Source organism: Dufourea novaeangliae, unplaced genomic scaffold (assembly GCF_001272555.1).
Source record: "Dufourea novaeangliae isolate 0120121106 unplaced genomic scaffold, ASM127255v1 scaffold19, whole genome shotgun sequence".
Taxonomy (NCBI): Eukaryota; Metazoa; Arthropoda; class Insecta; order Hymenoptera; family Halictidae; genus Dufourea; species Dufourea novaeangliae.
In genome coordinates, this window is record NW_015373889.1 from 171,115 (window position 1) to 190,114 (window position 19,000).

At 43.8% G+C, this 19,000-nt stretch overlaps 1 non-coding gene across 1 annotated transcript; it reads right to left on the reverse strand.

Annotated features, from left to right (window-relative positions):
- Positions 1-4,876: 4,876 nt before the first annotated feature.
- Positions 4,877-4,959, reverse strand: Trnal-cag. Its single transcript has one exon. It is a non-coding gene; the product is annotated as a tRNA-Leu (tRNA).
- Between the last annotated feature and the right edge of the window lie 14,041 nt (positions 4,960-19,000).

Below are 19,000 nucleotides of genomic sequence, written 5' to 3' on the forward strand. Positions count from 1 at the left end.
CGAAATTCGGCCCGATGCCGCAGCCGCTGGCTTGACTTTCTTTTTCGTCTGGACTGTAAGGAGTGAAACTGCTGCTCCGTTGCGTGCGCGCGTGTGTGTGTATGTCTTTCACACGGTGAGGGACGCGTATCCCACGTGAATGTGCACGCTATTTGGCAAACAAATATGACTGCGCCCGACATGCCTTCGGGATACTATGTTGCCTTTACCCTGTTTTAATATTATCGTTGGATAATATTAGCACTAGGGAGAACCTTGAATCAGCCTACCAGTAAATTCAATGGATCATCTTCGTTTTCTGGAAAATTATCGATTCTGAAGTAGTTGTTTTGTACTTATTTCAGTGTATTTTTTACGTGGCTCGAGTAGTAGTTGTGGATTTTAAGGGGGACACTTGAGAAAAATCGAGTATTTTTAAAATGCATTTTCGTAAAGTTTAATCTTTCAAAAATACTGCCTGAAAATTTCAAATCGATATTCCATGAATTTATAAAGCTACAATAAAGTTAAACGTGTTTTTCTCGAACTTGTGCTAAATTTTATTAAAAAGTCATCGTTACACCTGGGGCCTCGCCTTCTTACTTTTGAGGAGCCTTCGAACACTCATCGAGGATTTACTGTATTAACCAGTCACTCGGACTGCTTTGGTAGTTTTAATGTCGAAGTCTTATAGATACTTTGTTTTTGGAGGAGCACAATGCTGGCAACGAAAAGTGGCCATCGTTTCAGAAATCATGCGACACACCGTCGTGTCTCGAGTTCATTGCTTTGCTGGTCAATAACCATGCGTCTCACCGTCAAAACAAGCGGAGCCTTTATTAATTTATAGCGAGTGACTCAATAGCTCAAGCCGAAGACTACCGAAGCTGGCCTCTGAATATCATGGACGCAATGACTTTACGTTGCGCGCGCGTTCCACGTCGGAGATATTTTATTAGACCACAAGATCGTAAGCTCCGTTCAAAGAACATTGTACCTATTTAAGTAACAATACCTTCTGGTCACGACTATAGTAAATTTAACGAGTCCACCGGATACGCTATTAATGTTATACGCAGTCCTCTTTAAACCTTTCAGATCTGGAAGTCAGGTTTGCGTACATGAAGTTTCTACGCCGATATTTCGGAAATTCAAAACGTTTGCACACACTCGTAAACATTGGAAACCAAAAAATAAAAATACAAATAAACAGCGTAAATAATCTAAATCAAAAAATTAACAAAATTATAGAGCTTCGAAAATGAAAGTCTGATTTTGACAAAAAAATGTTTTACTACTCGTGCCCCGGAAACAGTAATTTCGAAGGTATCAAAAAGTTTCTAAGTCGAGCGACAGCCAGAAATATACTCTACACGCGAGTGGAAATTTCAAGTCAATCGGCCCACTGGTTCCTGAAAAAAATGTGCGTCGTGGAATTTGTCAGCCTCGAGAATTGCTTTTGTTGAATGTACAGTAAATCTTCTATGAATGTTCGAAAATCTTTCATGTTTAGTGCCGAGCAACCTTCCAACATTCATCGAAGATTTCCTGTATTTAGACGTAGAATGCAACCCATCATTTTTCTATAGGTTCAACAATTCCATAAATTTCGCTATAATGCTTCAGGACCATATCTTCAAGATTCCAAACAATATGGAAATGCAAGAAAAAAAATGGATTGTTTCAACCAATTGCACTAGAATACCTCTTTAATCATTCGGGACAATTTAGCGCCACGATGACACCAGGGCCCTATAACACACAAGTACGACACACGTCTGTTCGGTACAGTTCGGCCCATACGTGACTGACCTACCTTGAAAATTGGGCCACTGGAGCAAGAGTACACCCTCCACAAGCTTAATAAAAACGAATTTGCGTTTCCCACCGAAAATTCCACCAGGGCGATCAACCAACAAGGACACATTTACCCACGCGAAAAATTTCGTCAAACGGTCGTTAGGGGTCTAAATAAGCGACCGGCACAGGAGAGACACAAACGAGAGGAAGAGGAGAGAGAGAGATAGACGCGGGCGAGAAGCTGGTGTATAGAAGGTTGGTTGCATTCTCTCGGCAATCTGTGGTAGGAGGCATGTAGGACGAACGGATGGAGAACACCAGCGCAACTCTTGCCCTGGCGCGCGATGCTTCCAAGCCACACGGCTATGGAGAGTTGGTCGAGCTCCGGCTGAAGGAGGGGGGGGGGGAACCGAAGCGCGAGGAGGCAGAAAGAATCGCGAGTGAAGAGGATGGGAGATGGTTAGGGGAGGGGGGCGCCTAGAGTGAGAGAAGCAATGTGATCGTTGGGTGAAGAAGGACGAGAAGAGACGCGAAAAGAGAAGAGGAAGAAGGAGAGAGACTGGTGAGTCTTGGACAAGTGAAAAACAAAAGTGCATCTCGGCAAGATGGCCGTCGCTTGAACGACTCTCAAGGTTACGCAGAGCATAGGGGAGAACGGAGGTTGGCGAATCAGCGTTTTATGGTGTATATGTGTGCCAGCCGATTGGCTTTAAACTTTAATGTGGGCCCCGTTATTTATTTCGACGGGAAGAACCTAACGCCGTTTCTACGCGCCAAGGGTATAGAACGTACAAGGAGCTGGATACTTAGATGTTCTGTCGAATAATTAGCCTGGTTTTCCCGTTTCGATCGTGAACAAAATCGGCCAGTTCGTCTATTATCATCATGATTCCAACTTGTAGCCTCTGTGTGTGTGTGTGTCTGAGGCTGGTTGGGTATCCTTGAAATGTCGACGTGTCCCTGACGTTAACCCTTTAACACCTAGTATACATCATAATTAGAAAATTATATTTCCAGGTGTTTCGTCGTGAAAATACAGATGAGGTGCGTGTATTGGGACCAATTTTTGGGTTAACTAATCGGGAGAAAGAATTTTTTTCCTGGAAGAGGTGTTTGGGCGTTACAAAGTTAGAAATACATTAAAAGAAGTGAAAAAATTGGTTGGTTTAATATTGATATTTTCAACTTCGAAAGAACAAGGTACAACTTATACAGGCTGTCCCACCTAACGTGAGTACCTTTAGTACATAGTTCACTTGTTTTTGATTTGCAGAAAATTTATTTTAATAAATACTCAGAGTGATGTCCTTCAACTTCGATACGTTTTTGCACTGATCCCTTTATTGTAGCCCTTTATTCCGCCACCTTGATAAAAGTATGTAGTCCCATTAAAAAAAACACATCGATGGCTTTGAATTTTCGAAAAATACGAACTTGTAACAAATTTTTGCTTGTCACAGTATTTGATCGTTCCAACCAAATAATACTTTGCCTTCGCATTTGTTTTTGTGTCTCCAAAAAACAAGTGGGATATTGAAAGTGTTCACAACAGGTGGGGCATCCTGTACACAGGGTGTTCATGTTATTACTAGTCAGCATTTTGCCGCAAACATTAACTATTAGAATAAAATTAAAGAGAAAGAAGTTTTACAGTATTTTATGATCAACGAAATAGCGTATCTCAACTTTTTGCATTAGCAATATTTTTCGAAAAAACGAAGATGACATTCAATTTTTTATATTTTTTTATTTTATTTACGGAGATTATGATGGCGCGAAAACAAAGATATGTTAACGATCAAATAAAACTGAAAATTAACGTTCAAAGTATGCAAACTTAAGTTTCTTTTGGTTTGTTCGACGAACTATTCCATTTTTTCATAAAACTTAAAAAAAAATTTAATTTGTTTTACAACAAGGAAGAGAAATTTTTGTTTTTTCCACTTATTTGTACATTTCTTTCCATTTCAATATTCTGAAGTACTTTAAAATATTAGTCCTTCCAATTAAATTAGTAAAATTGATGAAAAAGTATCACAGTAAGACACCAAACGCGTGGGCTACCTTAAAGGGTTGAAGATGATCGTCTATCGAAACCTAAGGATGGTGTGTACCAAGAAGTTCGCCCGTGGTTTTCGGCTCACAGCAACACGTTGGTCTCTCACCTATCCTCTCTCGCGCCTTGTGTTACCCCTATTCTCATCTACGCTCTAACCAAGGTTACCACTACCAATCGTCGTCTCCTCCTACTTCTCATCCTTCAGCCCGCGCCGTGCACGAGTGTACAGTCCGGTGAGAAATGGTCCAGGAATGCGCCGGAGCATAAAACTTTGGCGAACACTCGCGTCGCCTCAATCGGTGCACTTGCCCGCCTCGCCCGTTGAACCACCGTCGGTATCGTAACGTCGAATGACGAAATTTACGACTTTAAGAACCGCTGGAACGGAAGATTCGTTGAATCTGAGAGCCCCCGTCTTGAAAGCCGTGCCTGAGAACGTTGCACACGCTGACGTTTTGCACAGACATATTATTCAACGACGTTTTTCATGTTGGACGATTAAAGTTTCACTTGATTTCGCGACTATCCTAATTCGGACACTAATTAAGATGTTTTGTGGCCCAACAAACTTTTAAGGGCTCTCTTGTTCATAAGCGCAGAGGAGGGGGGCAAAAATGTTTGTAATAAAACATACAATAAAATATGTAAATCTTCAAAAGTTGAAATGTATTCTAAGTACGATTAAATAATACTGCATCATAACGAACAATGCTTCGTTATATTTTAACAACATTGATCCAATTTATTTCTACATTTAGTGTAGTTTTTAATATTTCGAAAGGGAAACAATTAACAAAATTTGGTTCAATTATTTTTTGACACAAATGGAAGGCTTAGATCGGAGCACCTTTGGAAAATGGGGCCCGGGACTGCAGCCCCTAGCCCCAGTAATTCCAAGTGTTACGTAACTCGTTCAGAGAACTGACGAGTCTATATATCGATCGGAAAAAGTTTGTTTATCGATTCAGCTATGCAGATAAGAGCAAAGAGGTGTCACTTATCGGGAACTGTAAGTGGAGAATGGAAAAAAAAATATTTTGTCAGAAGTGGGATTCGAACCCACGCCCACAGAGTGGACTGCGACCTGAACGCAGCGCCTTAGACCGCTCGGCCATCCTGACTTGTCGTTCCGTGTGCCGTAAAGAAGAAAAATCAATGGACAGGACGGTACTATGCCCGAGAAACTGGTCTGCCGTACTAAATTTACAGTACGGGAGCTAGGCGAAAATAGCTCCCTGAGAAGCAGCCATGGAAGGTCTCGAGCGATGCACCGACAAGCGAGTTATTTTTCTTTTTCTTGTCGCACGAGTATATTGTCTAGGTAAATTGTTGGAGACGATTCCCTCGATTGTACATATTCTGTATAGATTTATGGGAGCAATTACTGTAGATTTCAGAAGGTCGCTGTAGGTTTTAGCATTAAAAGAGTCTCCAAAATCTCGATCCTATAATCCTACAATCTCCGAAATGTTAATCACCTATATGATTCCGTGAATGGCAGAAGTATTTTTGTTCGTTGGTAAGTGAATGACAGAGATTTGATTCCGTTTACTTATCGAGTCCAGGGCCTTATCAAACGTTCAACTCTCGAATAAAGTAACCGCCAGGCGACGACGAGCCGAGCGTATTCGGAACGCGATCAACCTTTGATTCGAAAACCGATAGGAGAACCGTAAATAGCCGACGAAAAATCATCTCAACGTAAACTTTATCAGCAGAGGCTACTAAAGAAACCACGGGGCGATATATTAAATCTCTTCGTATGCATTTGATTACTTCACTACTTTCCTGCTTCTATACAGTAAATTCTCGATAATTGTTCGAAGGCTATTGGCCATATGCGGTTGTAACAAATATCATTGGTTTCAAAATTTTCCAGCTAAACTTAATGAAAAAGTCATCCTTAGACCTGGGGATCTCTCCTTGTCATTCTCGAGCAGCCTCCGAACACTCATCGAGGATTTACTGTAATATCAAACTTTGTAAGCTTCAAACTCAGTTTTCTCAATTTAGAAACTAGCAATGATAGAAAAATTAAGAACTAGAGCGACGGTTTCACTCCAGAGAAGAAGTTAAATATCGAAACGTACTGGGTCCAGCCTCTTTTCAAGAAGCTTCATTGATCGTGTGTTTGGCCTACTGCCATCATCATCGGACGTCGATCGCCCGAGCAATGCACCGATCCAGCCCTATTTTTATATTCGCCACGCATTAATCCCGGAACATTGGCTCCAACAGGCCACATCCTAGTCCTAAACCTACACTCTTTCCAGACCCAAATCACGTGTCCTTCAAGTCTGCCCTTCAGACGTTCCACAAAGACCACCTGTCCAAAGACGTGGAGCTCTAGGCGGATCCCATAGGAATCAGTTTTCGAACGTGGATCGACACGGAACCAGGGATCTCGAGCCCAGGCTAGACCCGAGGGGGAATTGCAGTTTCCGGTGCAGGAGACAACGTTATGCCCGCATTGAGCGTCGCTGCGTCTCAAGGCCGGACCGTCCGAGAGCTAAGGACGACGTTATGCCCCCCCCCCATTCCCCTTCCCCGCCCCCGTTCCCTCACACGTTCGTCCCGAGTTGTGTATGCATCTCCGTGTTTCGCCTCCGTGATCCCTTCTGCTCTCCCCTCTCTCTCTTTCTATCGTTCCCTTCCCTCCCACCTCCTACAGCTCGTTGCGTTCTACACACGTCCCTCCCGCTCTTTCTCCAACGTCCACCGCCTGTCCCCACCCCTCACCTCTTCCGTTGCTCGCATAGCGCGCGCTCGTAGGCACGATGTTCGGCTCGAACGAAACTGCTCCACTGCCGCGCAACTCTCTCACCTATCGTTGTGCACATTATAAGGCTCTGGACGGTGCGTTTCCTGCGTCAGGAAGCGATTTACCTGGTTCTCTAGTACGTATCCCTGCGGGGAATCGAGGCGGTTTTGTTGCACGTTGAAGAAAGACAGAGAGAGAAAGAGACCAATTGCCTACAGGAGTTAGGTGTATATTTACATCCCATGTCGACCGCGGCAGACCTGTTCTTTTTTTTTTTTTTACACACAGAACCATGGCGGTTCGAGTCGCGCCGAGGTCTCCGCGAGGTTGCTAAATATATGCGAACATCGGGCTGTGTATCGTGAGCCGATTTCTTGGCCCAGTTCCAGAAAGCGCATTCCTTGATCAATATTCGATTCATAATGCATTGCTGTTCAAGGTGACGGTAGCAATGGGATCGACAGCTTGGATATCAAGGCACTCAGCGGTGGGTAGGTCCGTTTGGATCACATAAATATTTTTCTGTCAGGGTTAATAGGAAATAGTGAATTAGATATCGTAAGCTGACGATGAGACTGATGATAAGATTCTAATGAATCCGGTCAGAAATGACTCAGACATCGGGTTTTTTCATATTTAAAAGTTACTCGATGTCACTTTGAACACTATTGCATTATCAATCGAATATCGATCAAGAAATTGGCTTATGATGCAATGAAAAGTCTGAAGATACAATTATTACGTTGAATTTGGACTGCTAGATCATCTTCAATTCTTCAAATATTCAAGGACTTCTTTAAAAAAAAGATCACATCGTAAACTGACGATAAGATTGATGATAAGGTTCTGATAAAGCGGGTCGAAATAGACCCAGGCATCGCTGTCCCTTAATATTTGACGAACTCAAAACGATTAAGCAGGCCAAATCCAACGCAATATACGACTTTTCTTGGCACTGCCACTTTTTCGCGTATAACTCGTAAAGTAAAAGAGATGTTTCAAATAAAAATGTTCAATAAAATAATAATTCAATGTGCTTCGATACACTGTCTAAGCGGGAAAATGTTGGCTCGACGTATTCGACAGGTCTTTTTGCGTTCAGCTGTACCTACACCGGTTACGGTGTCTACCCTTTCGCTCGGGGAATAATGGAACTGCGCGTCGTCGTTTTCGCGTGGCGGCTCTTGGGGACTGAGTCATCGGCGTGGTGTGCAGGGGCATCGCTTCGTTAGGATTCCTTACATGTCACTAGGTTACTATACTCGCATTCCCCGCATAGAACGGAAGTCTTTAGTATGAAAGAAACTGCATCAGGATCTCCCGGCCGGCGCGTCCATCGCCATTGCCAGTAGCTAGGTGAAGGGCTTCTGCCATTGTGAATTAATTTCCTGGTTGGAGTCTCCGCCACGACGACGACACGACAGCGTTGTCTGACGCAACAAAGAGAGAGAAAGAGCGTGTAAAAAATACATACATACACAACCGAGGAATGATATGACATCCGACCTTTTCAAGGAAGCAATTTTGCCGAGACTGTTTTGGATAAACAATTCATCCGGTCGTCGATTGCGATTATCCGACCTTATGCAACAGGAGACCCGCTTCCTGGAAGAGCCTAACGAGCAACGGAATTCGTTGCAGGATAATTGAGAAGAGCCGCAACGGTGGCCAGATTCACTTCCCAAGGTCACTTTCCTTCTTTTTTTGGCTGCTCTCTGTTTTGGGCGAAACAGGTGGAAGGCAGACCCCGAGTGCGCCTGTGTGCCCAAGGTCGCATAATAGGCCCCGAATGTTGGAATAGGTTAGACCCTGATGCCGCGAATTTTTTTTTCTCCTACGGGGCATCTGGAGTCTACCAGGGGGAAGATATCCGGTACATCTTGTTCCCTTTTAATCAAAGACCCCCTCTTTTCTCTCTTGTGATGTCGCGGTAGGCTCGTCTGGGGCCAGATGAAAAATTGCCACAGCCATGTGAGCGTCTTTTTTTTGGTAAATTGGAGGTCAAAGGAATATCAAAAGATCAACGGCGAATTGTTACATTCGTGGACGAACAAAGGAAGAAATAAGACGTACCAGGTTCGGAAAGAAACATATGCCCCTCGAATCGCATGGACAAAGAGGACCAGGGAACATGACAGGTCCTAATACTTTTTTAAATAAATGTTTTTTTTGTGTTGCATAAATGTGGTTGTGAAAACCAGCTCAGGGTTATGAGGATCAAGAGGAAGAGACGCAAAACTAATCGAAACTAGGATGCAGCGAGCAAAGTGTCCAACAGTTAGGCGAAGTCGCGGATAAATTACATAACTTTCACATTTCCCCCTGGGAGGGGGGGGGAGAGATGGTAATGCCCCGGGAGCAATTGCGCTGTTAATAAAGAAAGTGAAATTTACGGGGCACTCGCGAATACCTTGAAGCCGTACTTACACGTGATACATCGGCCGGTTCGCGGATTTTTATGATGCTAGCCTAGCGCAGCCAGCTTGTACCCATGGTGGATAAAGACACCCCGAGATAAGCCTCTAATTCCTGGCTGACATCAAAGTCCTGACTTGTTTCTAATAAAAAAACAAACTATGACATTCATTTCACCATCTTATCAGCTACGACAAACGGCAACAGACCGAATACTCGTTCTTGCAGCGGATGAGGCTAGATAGCGTGAAACGACTGTCATCCAAGAACAGGGAACAAAAAAGTTTTTGAATATCTCGGCTGTTAAAAAAATGTGTCGGACCAAACTTGCATGGCATCGAGGGACACATAATTTGATGCAAATAGTTTTTTTGATAGGTGGACGCGTAGCGGTCGTATTAAGGTTAACTTCGTTTGTTCAAATGGAAAGATGAGAGTAATGGTAAATGGGTACGCAAAACACCATGTCTTTCCATTAAAAAAACAACGAAGTTCACCTTCGTATCACCTCTACACGTCCATCCACAAAAAAACTATTCACATCAAATTACGTGCTTCTCGATACCATGGAAATTGGGTCTGACACATTTATTCCTATCTCCAGTAACAACCAAGATATTCAAGTGGCATGCTTTAGGTGGCTCGCCCTGTATATTTTTCCACCTGGATCGACGTTAAAACGGAAACCAGCACGAAGCGACGAATGAACGCTAACCCAGTGGTCCCCATTAAGGCTCCCCCCACCAATAGGACCACCACCGCCTCCCCCCTTAGAAACCGTGGGGACCGACGAGGTGTGTTTTCGTCGAAAGAAATTCCACGAAGAAATCCCCTGGTCGCGTTGAATAAGAACCGAGACGGGGCAAGGTGAACCGTTTTACGCAACACGGCCTGGTTGACCGCAGGAATATTTTTCGCGCGGAGTCAACATCGGCAGGCTTGGGAATGCACGACAGACCGCGAACCGGTCCGTACGGGGCAGCGTGGCTGCGTTTCGGTTCTCTTTTCCTCGATTCCGACGGACCTACGGCAAAACGCGATTTATTTATAATCGCATCGACCGACGGAACTCCGAAAAAGAGACGTTGAAGGATGCAAGAGGGAACCGACCAAGAGGGAGGGGGGCTTCAAAGAAGTGGCTGGAGGGAATAAGCCCCCCTCCTAGGGGGAGGGAGGGGGCAGTGAAAGAAGAACGAGGAGGAAGGGGACAATATGTGCAACTGCAGTCCAAGGCCAAGCGATCGTGACTGGTTTAATGGCATTCGAGTCTCTCAGCCTCGAGTGCAATTATAATACGCTCGGGGAATGTGCATCCACCTTTGGTCCTCTGACATACACACTCCCCATATCGTTTCTCCGGTTCCCTACCCGTTTTCTAGCTATCCCCGCCCCTCCTCCGTCTATCCTCCCCACTGGTACGAGTTTAGACGGTCTCGTTGAGTTATTCACGGCGGCGAAATTGTACGGTTTGTTGAGTAACACCGGTCATTTTGCTTTCTTGCATGGTCTGGGGCGAGTTAGGTGAACCAGACTACGGATCGAGTCCCACGATGCCGTAGATTTTGTAACACTTTTTACTGGGCCCGTTTAGTCCGTCTCATTTTCTGTTTATCCGCCGATGACGGGAGACCGTGTGTCTGTGTGAGAAACTTGTTGGGATCCTCCGACAAGTGTTTTTAAGGGATCGAACGTTGGACCCCTTGTGACTAAGGTTCTTTTGGGAATGACGAAAAATTTGTGTTGGGTTGGAAGGATCAATGGAAATATTAGATGATGTCCAGTATCGGTTCAAGCTACAGTATTTTTCGATATATGGGATGAGATACATCTGATTTTGTCTCGAGAGTCGCTGGGATCCTTCGACAAGTGGTTTTAGGGGATCGAAAGTTGGACCCCTTGTGACTATGGTTCTTTTGGGAATGACGAAAAATTTGTGTTGGGTTGGAAGGATCAATGGAAATATTAGATGATGTCCAGTATCGATTCAAGCTACAGTATTTTTCGATATATGGGATGGGATAAATCTGATTTGGTCTCGAGAGTCGCTGGGATCCTTCGACAAGTAGTTTTAGGGGATCGAAAGTTGGACCCCTTGTGACTAAGGTTCTTTTGGGAATGGCGAAAAATTTGTATTGGGTTGGAAGGATCAATGGAAATATTAGATTGAGGCCAGTATCAGTGCAAGCTATTTTTTTTTTATATGTAGGATGAGATAAATCCGATCTTGTCTCGAGAGTCGAGCCCAGATAAGCCGAAGATAAGATTAACCCCTCGTCTGTATCTGTAACTTTCTCAAAACCGGCGGATTCTTCAGAAAATTTCTATTTGCCAACGAACTGACGTTTGTTCTCTGTAGATAATGCGTCGAGTGGAAAGTACACTCTCGATTCAAAACCGATTCTATAGTATAAGGATCTGGTATGAGTATTCTGTAATTTTTCTGTGCGATCAACTTCAGCTAGTCCGTTCCGATAGTTTCCTGACATCGAACCGATAAACTTGGCTATATTACTTCACCAATACTACAATAACCGGTCGTACTTAGATGAACTTCTTGTCCAATGTTCGCTGATTCATTGTTTCTTTTCATAGTGATTAATGGACTAGAGAGACGCCAACAAATCCCGTGGACTTATCAACCCTAATGTATCGCAAATGTCCCTTAGGATATCATCAATAATTCACGTGTCGCCGTGCGGGACAAAACAACCATATAGAAAACAGACGTGTATGCAGATTTCGTTAATTTCTTATCAAATTCTACGCATTCGCTTGTCCAGTCAGCGGGTAACTAATGTTATGTGACCAATCTCTACTGCAGTCGCTTACGGCTACTCAATTTGGACTTGGACTCTGATATTCCAAGTTTCATAATAAAAAACAAAGAAGACACTTTAGTAGTTTACAGTTGGCAGCTGTAAGAAAACTACCTAGGTGAACAGTTCCTGATCAGGACGAGCAAATTACATGTAGTTCCATAAGAATTTAGTAGAATAGTCCAAGTCCACTGCAATCGCTTACGGCTACTCAATTTGAACTTGGACTCTGATATTCCAAGTTTCATAATAAAAAACAAAGAAGACACTTTAGTAGCTTACGGTTGGCACCTGTAAGCATAATCCTAGCTGAACAGTTCCTGATCAGAACGAGCAAACTACATGTAGTTCCATAAGAATTTAGTAGAATAGTCCAAGTCTAACTATCTTGTCAGACTGTCTGTCTAGGCTTTAGCTCACCTTCTAGAGACCCCAGAGGCAGTGTAGTGAAGTGCATGTAGTATCTAAGAATTAAGTAGAATACCCTAAAGCTAACTATCGTGTCAGACTGCCTCCCTAGGTTTACGGACCCACCTTTGCAAAGGCGAACATTTATCAGTCGTCTACTTGATAAGGGAGCAACAAACTTTCAAATACAGCGCTACGCCGTTAATACACCACGATAAATGGTCAGGAAATTCCGACCAAGAGCAGTAATAAGGCGTTAACCCCGTCTGAAAGGTCTTGGAATCGCTGTGAGCGTCATCCGGTGAAGAACCAGCGGGCCGAAATTCGCAAAAAGGAACCTGTTTCCGTGTCCAAAGGCGGGTCTCGGGCTGCTTAGAATTCTACGGCACGGCGATACGTTATTCCTGTTTCTCTTTTGCCGAACTGCACGCGAACTGTTGGCCGTTTCTGCGAACCTTCCTATCGTCTCGGGGAGCGCGGCGCAATCAGCGAACCGGGATCTCGGTGGTCGTCCTTTTTCCGGATTAAAAAAGGATTAAACGGGGCATTTGCAATGCAAATCCGCGACCGTCAAAGAGTTTCATCGTTGCGCCCGTGTACCCTGGTGGGCCAGATACTTTATTACTCGCTTCGTTGATCGGTGAAGCGAACACTCGAGAGAAAAAGGTGTGTCTCCGCTGAATCGTTTTCACCTGATGGCATGGAAGATCCTTTTGAACGCTAACCTGTCGGAATCTCTGGTTTTAACTGAAGATAGAACCCTGTCAGAGATCTTGGTGACTCCAACTTATCGCCACAGGGTTTTTGTTCACTCAGAAGTGTCCTTATCTCTACAACCCTAGATCCCCTATTCTTTCTAAGCTCAGTGTGTCCTTAGTCTATCGGAATTCCTAGTCTTAACTGAAGATAGAACCCTGTCAGAGATCTTGGTGACTCCAACTTATCGCCACAGGGTTTTTGTTCACTCAGAAGTGTCCTTATCTCTACAACCCTAGATCTCCTATTTTTTCTAAGCTCAGTGTGTCCTTAGTCTATCGGAATTCCTGGTTTTAACTGAAGATAGAACCCTAAAGGAGATCTTGTTGACTCCAACTAATCCTCTTACCGTCACAGGGTTTTTGTAGTCCCAGTAGCGTCCTCATCTCTACAACCCTAGTATAGATTACCTGTTTTTAATAACATCGATATGTCCCTAATTTATAGGACTCTCTGAATTTAACTGAAGATAGAACCCTGTCAAAGATCTGGGTGACTCCAACTTATCGCCACAGGGTTTTTGTTCACTCAGAAGTGTCCTTATCTCTACAACCCTAGATCTCCTATTTTTTCTAAGCTCAGTGTGTCCTTAGTCTATCGGAATTCCTGGTTTTAACTGAAGATAGAACCCTAAAGGAGATCTTGTTGACTCCAACTAATCCTCTTACCGTCACAGGGTTTTTGTAGTCCCAGTAGCGTCCTCATCTCTACAACCCTAGTATAGATTACCTGCTTTTAATAACCTCAATGTGTCCCCAATTTATAGGACTCTCTGAATTTAACTGAAGATAGAACCCTGTTAAAGATCTGGGTGACAGTATCTAACCCTCTTATTGCTTCAGAGTCTTTGTTGACCCAGTAGCGTCCTTCTGTCTACAAAACTAGTATAGGTCTCCTATTTCTCCTAACCTCTCCGTGTCTTCATTCTTGTTAAACCTACTTTGACAAGAGTACAAGAAATGTATAACCAGTAAACAGCAGGACACCAGGAAAAATAGTTTTGACGATCCTCCACGGAGAGGCAGTAAGGTATTCAATAACCCAGTAAGTATCCTGAGAATCTACGAAGCGGAGACATCGTAGCTAGGACCCTTGGAATCTACGATATCCATCGAAGATAGTATCTCGGGTATCGATAGGAATCGAGGGGACTCAGCCGCCAATTAAGAAACCTATTCCGACGGTGAAATAATCCTAGGAGGGATCTTAGCAATCTGCATCGGGGGAACCGTTTAAGATCCTCGACGGTGAATATATTAAAAGTGCAGGGTGCGTGCAACGTGCACGCATCGTTTCCCAACGTACGAATTAATTTGCGAACAAGGTGGCTCGTTACACGGTCGTCTTTCATGGCCACGCTCTCGAGATCGCCTTCGTACACACTCGGGCCTGTCGCTCCTCGACGTCGAGCGTCGTCGGTCTGCTCTGCGTGCTTGTACCCGCACTGCGTTCCGAACTCGCGGTAGGACGTAGAACATCCCGCTGGTATTGATCAAGGAGTGGTAGCGGGTGTTCTTGAACCCTGGTGCTCTTGCTCCCACTTTACGATTGCTCGCCGAAGCACCGCACTCGGCCATTACCTGTACACAAACGACGACCGTGTGTACCGTACACCTACGGCCAGCAGATACGTGTAGCGTGGTTTATCCGAATGGAAGACGACAAATGGACATGAAACGCGTCCGTGCTAACCTCCCACCCCAACCCCTTCTTTATCAGCCCAGAATAGACTTATTCGATGCCTTCCACCAGGATACCAACTGTGGATAAAAGGCACTTTATGCTGTGGTATTCTACGCTTATGGAACAAATTTTAATTAATCCTTGGGATTGGGACTGCTGAGTCGATGGGTGGGCCCATAATGACTGTGAAATTATCTCACATACAGGACTCACATGGAAGACTAGATTCGCTTGATCGTTCCGTAAACAATTCTGCGACGAGTCGCTGGTGATCCGGCCATAGGAATGCAAGGGTTATATGATAGAGTGTAGAAGGTGCAGGTTAGAGGGTGTAGAGGATATGGGGTATAGGGTATATAGTATAGAGTTTAGAGTATACAGGATATTGAGCACAAGTGTACAAGGTAGAGGATGCAGGATAGATTGTACTGGATAGAGGGTACAGGGTAGAAGGTACAAGGTAGAGGGTACAGGATATATTGTGGAGGCTACAGAGTAGAGGGTACAGCGTAGTTTTGCTGGTAGGAAGCTTACAGAGTCTGGAAAGTTTTAATTACGTGTAATCAAATGGTTACCATTTGTAATTAGCTGACAGGTGCGAACACTGGGTGCTATAAGTTAGATCCAACTGGATCCATTCCAATGCATCGGTAGGCAAACATTGAATACTTCTTTGGTGATTATAAATCCAACGAAGTTGCTACCTTTCTACCCTTTCACGTGTATACCCATAGGTCACGAGGTCCCGCCACAATGTTGTCGCACATAAATAAATCTCCCCTCGTCCAGAAAAAAAAAAAACGAACGTAGCGGTCGGGCTGGTATTTTTAATCATGAATGCACATTGTTCCCGCACGTTCGTTACGTTCCCGTCGTGTCACGTTGATTTAACGAGCTCCGGGCTGGTTTAAAGGGTACCCAATAGAGCGGATTTATAAAATACGCCTACGTGTGCATGCGCTCAGCCTGTTTATGCCGGTGCAATGTCTCGGCAAGGTCACGCATGACCGTTCGGTCGTTTGTAAATGCTTTTAGCGTGGCGTGCACATGGACCTCCACAGATGAACGTCGTTTCGCGGGCGTGCTGTTTGTTCAATCAATAACCAGCTGAAAAGTCGACGATTTTAATTGGACTGGTGCGGGTAAGGGGTACAGTCAACGTTTAGTATCGACGAGTATAACGGGTCCATCGTCTAATCCTACTCCAATTAGAAGGCACAACAGTATTCTAGCAAACATTATTAAAATACAAGGAAGTTAAATAATTATAGTATTTTACCAGTCGATACCGGGTCACTATTCATCCCCCCTGCGCCACTGTTAGAGAATCGACTGTCCGAGGGTCAACAAGCAACCTCGAAGAGTGAACGTACCAGTTAAGGACACCGGGGCAATTAACTAAAAATCGACGACCGAGTGGTACACACGTGTTTAAACTGCGGAATAACGAGGTATCAATCGAAAAGAAAAAAAAACAAGAAACAAAAAAATCGTAACAATTCAATCGCCTGGCCGACTCCGGATACTCGGTTTCATAATAACACCCTATATCCCCCGGAGCACGAAAAGAAAAGCGGAGGCCGATAATCAGGGTCCACCCGTGAAAAATCCCCGTCCACCAGACACGCAACGTGTAGTCTTCGATAATTCCCCCACCCCACCACCCCCCTCCAAGCGAAGGGGTTAAGTCAAGGTACCGGTTGATTGAGGGTTCACTTAGGGGAATACCGCGATAGGGCCACTTAACGTAATACAGCTTCATCCTGGATCAGCCGGCCGCGATCCCCGTGACGTGAACAATGTTTTCCATGGCGCGAGAACGTCGCCATTAAACGATACCCCCTCCACCCCAGGGGGGCATTTTCTCGGGGATTTAATGGCGACCTTTAAATATCGTGGGCGCTGTCACAAACGAGATATAAGAATTGACCTAACATCTTATGGGACTGGAACTATTTTTATATAAGATATTGTATCCTAGAATACACCAGTCCAATTTAGGCAACTAACGGTGGTCCAATATTAGGCAACTTGTAGGTTGCACCAGAAAAATATATTTTCATTGTTATATTTAAACGAAAATGGGAAAGTATGAAGATGAAATTGTAGCTAAGACAGTATACTAGTATTATTTAAAATTATGGTACTTACAAGGTGTATAATGAAATTCATTTGAAATAGCACGAAAAATAATGATCACGCAGCACGTATTTCTATATCTCGACGACGTGAAACGACCAACAAAAAATATTTCACTGGTCTCGCACATTTTATTTCCGCTCTTTAAATCAATATACCCAACGGAAAACCTGTAAATATATTTGTTTATCGAGATACACAAATGTTCCAATATAGGCAACTCTTCCCTACATACATTATTGCCTCGGTTTAGCTAGCACGGAATAGAATACTGAAATGTTAAGGGGGCTTCTGACGCCTCCGAAGTATTGGACAGAAAATTACATTGCACGTTAGGTCTATCCTTATATCTCGTCTGTGGCGCTGTTATCGATATCGTAGCGCTGGATCCCGGGCCACATCGCAGCGGCACGGTCAGGGTATAACGTCCTCGTGCTAAAAACGACGGCAATGTCACCGCGTCGCGCGAAAATACGCGGCAGGTGATGCACACGCCATTCGCGGAAATCGGTCGCACTAAAAATACGAACCGAAAGTCAAGTTTACGCAGGCTGGCGGGAACGATTGTCGCCGGGTATCCAACTTTCAACGAACTTCTAACACCTTAGGACAGACGTTTTCCTATGGCCGAGTCACGGGTGACCCGCGAGAATTGTCAGTGAACCGTTCACGTAACGACGGTATAAATATTGTTCTTGTTCATAGTGTATGGGTACTGGTGTCAGAAATTTTTAACAGTTTAACTGCCACGTCACCCAAATATGGGTGACTACATTGCAAAGAGATTGGCTCGATTGTTTAAATACCATTGGAAAATTTTTACGTGAAATTAATATAAGAGTGTGGTTTAAAACAAGGCCAGAAGCGTCTGTTAACTAAACGTATGTATTTTCGACGATTTATGATTTTTTAAGTAAAGCGTGTTTGGTTACGTACGGCCGCTTTCACTGTGGCAGTCATCGTCTTAAGGTGTGTATCCATTTGTTGCGTATCCGTGAATCGTATCACTATTGCGTATCATTGTATCGTATCGTCATATTATACAGTTTCATACGCAAAGATGCAACGGTGATACGATACGAGGATACGCAACAAGTGAATACACGCCTTTAGGGGATTATTTTATAGGCTTGAATAATTAGAAAATCAAGAATAACGGAATTACTTTAAAGTGTGAGTTGTGAGTTTGCTAATTGTTGGAAATACGGGTGCAATGCGTCTGCCGCGAAAGTTATTCTACTGAAACGGCGAACCAACTCGAGAATCAGCTGACTCGCGCACCTTTTAAGTAGAATTGCGTCAGACGTACTTTACTCGTATCTTCGACAATTAACAACTCAGAGACGAAGCGTTTACTGCAATTTCGTTACTCTTCATTTTCGTTTTATTTTGGTATGAGGAATATGTTAGATTTCGTTACGGTTCACGATTGACCCAGCCGTCAACTTTACAGTGTTGGGAACATATGTCAATATGTGACAATAATATGAAATACAGCCTCAAGAAAAGGGATGGAACAGCGCTGAGCCCTTATATTTTTATTTTCCTATTTTCATTTTTTTTTTCTTTGCTATGCACCCCTGACCTGTTTCACGAGGTGGTTTATTGGAACAATCGAAATCGCGAAGAAGCGCGAGCCTTATCACGGCGAGTGTCGTTGTGGGGCTCAAGAGTAAAGTCAACAAAGATTAGAAATCGGTATTTTGCTCGCTCGCTTCGGCAAATAACAGCACTTAGAGACGCTTCTCTCAGAATGCATTCCATCGCACATTTACGCCTGACGCAATATCATCCTAACGCTGCGTTGTGCGGCGTGGTAATAAAACATTAAATGAGCAGCTATTGCTGTATCTCCAAGCTGTGTAATTTTAGGGAAAATTGCTTGTATACAGGGCGATTCAAAATTACCAAACCTTATATAAGTACCAGCCATCTTCAAAGTGCTAATTTGTTCAGTTAGATCTGATTAAGAAACTGGTGTCTCGAGGAAGATCATTCCAAGCTATACTTAGTAGGGGTAAAAGCCTACATTATATACAAGGTGATTCAAAATTACCGAATCTTGTGTAAATATCAGCCATTCTAAAAGTGATTAACCTCCTGATCAAAGTCTGACTAAAACAGAAAGATCATTCCAAGCTATACTTGGTTGGGGTACAAAGGGATCCAGACATCACCAGTTAC